General features: G+C 18.7%; 1 long non-coding RNA gene across 1 annotated transcript in view; it reads left to right on the top strand.

The window, feature by feature from the left end:
- The window catches only part of LOC138866773 (uncharacterized), a 193693-nt gene that overhangs the window by 190761 nt on the left and 432 nt on the right, over positions 1-2500 (top strand). The gene's annotated exons all lie outside the window — the stretch shown is intronic.

Here is a 2500-nt window from a genome sequence, read left to right as displayed (position 1 = left end):
ATTATTATTACTATTATTATTATTATTATTATTATTATTATTATTATTATTATTATTACTATTATTATTATTATCATTAATAGTAATATAACAATATCAGTATCATAATTATTATTATTATTATCATTATCATCATCATCATTATCATTATTGTTATTATCATTAGCATCATCTTTATAATCATTTTCATTACCATCATTTCATTGTTCTCATCATCATTATTTCTTACATCATCAATATCATCATTAATTCCCTTATCACCACGATCATTACCATTATTATCATTACTATTACAATATTTTCCATTATTGCTATTATCACCGTTATTATTGCAATTATTATTATTATTATTAGTAGTAGTAGTATCATTATCATTATTATTGTTATTATTAGTATCATTATTATTATCATTGCTATTATTATTATCATTATTATTATTATTGTTATTATAATTATCATTATAATTATTATTGTTATTATTATTATTATCATCATTATTATTATTATTATTATCATTACTATTATTATCATTATTATTTTTATTATCATCATTATTATTATTATTATTATTATTATTATTATTATTATTATTATAATTATTATCATTATTGTTATTACTATTATCATTATTATTTTTTTGTTATTATTATTATTATTATTATTATTATTATTATTATTATTATTATTATTATTATTATTATTATTATTATTATTATTATTATTATTATCATTATTATTATTATTATCATTATTATCATTATTATTATTATTATTATTATCATTATTGTTATTATTATTATTATTATTATTATTATTATTATTATTATTACTATTATCATTATTACTATCATTGTTGTTGTCATTATTATTATTGTTGTTATTATTATCAATATCATAGTTATTCTTCTTACTATTATTATCATTATTATTATCACTATCATTGTCATCATTATTTTTCAGATTATCATTATTACTATTACTATTATTTTCCTTATATAAGACTAGTAGTAGTGAAATGATGATAATAATAAAAGTTATATTTATAACGATAATGATGATAATGGTAATAATAATAATAACAATAATGATGATAATGATGATGATAATGATAACATGAATAAAATTATGATTGATGATCGTGGTAATGATAATGGTTATAAAGTAATAACAATACTAATACTATTACTACTAATAATGATAATAATAATATTAGTAATGATAATAATAATAATAATAATAATAATAATAATAACAATAATAATAATAATAATAATAATAATAATAATAATAATAATAATAATAATAATAATAATAATAATAATAATAATAATAATAATAATAATAATAAAATAATAGTAATAATATTCATAATATTCATAATGATAATAATGATAATAATAATAATAATAATGATAATAATAATAATAATGATAATAATGATGATGATAAATAATTAAAATAATGATAATCTTATGGATATCACTACTATTCACAACAACAATAAAAATAATAATGATGAGATTAACAACATTAACAATAGCATCCCATTAATAATTTCAACAATATAAATGTATTTATTTATATTCCTACCCATTCCTCTATGTACCTACATGTACACATTTATGCAAGCAGTAAGGGAATCCCTTGAGACCTTCACATCTTTTATTTCTTGCCCTCAGTGCCATCGCCGAGAGTGCCACCAAAGACTTTCTCTCACTCTTACTTTCCCGGCTGCCGGCTCTTAAAGGAAGATTTTTTTTCTTTTGGTAAGATTTTGTTTGTTTGTTTTTTGTTTCTTTATTTGTAGTTGTTTGATATTTTCTTCTTCTTTTTGTTTTTCTTTTATTTTGGTATCTGTGAGGTCTATAAAGATTAGGAGAAAGAATGAAATAGTTTTTGTGTTTTTATTTATCTTTTTAGAGAGAGAGAGAGAGTGAGAGAGAGAGAGAGAGAGAGAGAGAGAGAGAGAGAGAGAGAGAGAGAGAGAGAGAGAGAGAGAGAGAGAGAGAGAGAGAGAGAGAGAGAGAGAGAGAGAGAGAGAGAGAGAAAGAGAGAGAGAGATGGAAACGAAGTTATTAGTAATAATTCATTGCAAAAATAAAAGTTTCAATGATAATAACTATAATAATAATAGTACTACCTGCAGTATTCATAGTATCAGTGATAGTAATAGTTATAATAGTAATTAGAATGATGATGATAATAATAACAGTAATGATAATAACAGTAATTATAAAAATAGTGATAATGATAATAAAAATAATTATAACAACAATGATAATAATAATAATAATAATAATGATAATAATAATAATAATAATAATAATAATAATAATAATAATGATAACGATGATGATGATAATAATAATAATAATAATAATAGTAATGACAATTGCAATTGTTACCATTATCATTATAGCGATGATAGCAATAGTAATAGTAAATAATATTGATAGAAACAATAATAAGAAGTATGATAAGAATAATGGCAAGAACAAAG

Source organism: Penaeus vannamei, chromosome 27, assembly GCF_042767895.1.
Source record: "Penaeus vannamei isolate JL-2024 chromosome 27, ASM4276789v1, whole genome shotgun sequence".
In the NCBI taxonomy this organism is placed as follows: Eukaryota; Metazoa; Arthropoda; class Malacostraca; order Decapoda; family Penaeidae; genus Penaeus; species Penaeus vannamei.
The sequence above is the reverse complement of the archived record's forward strand: the minus strand, read 5'-3'. Positions and strand labels throughout refer to the sequence as shown.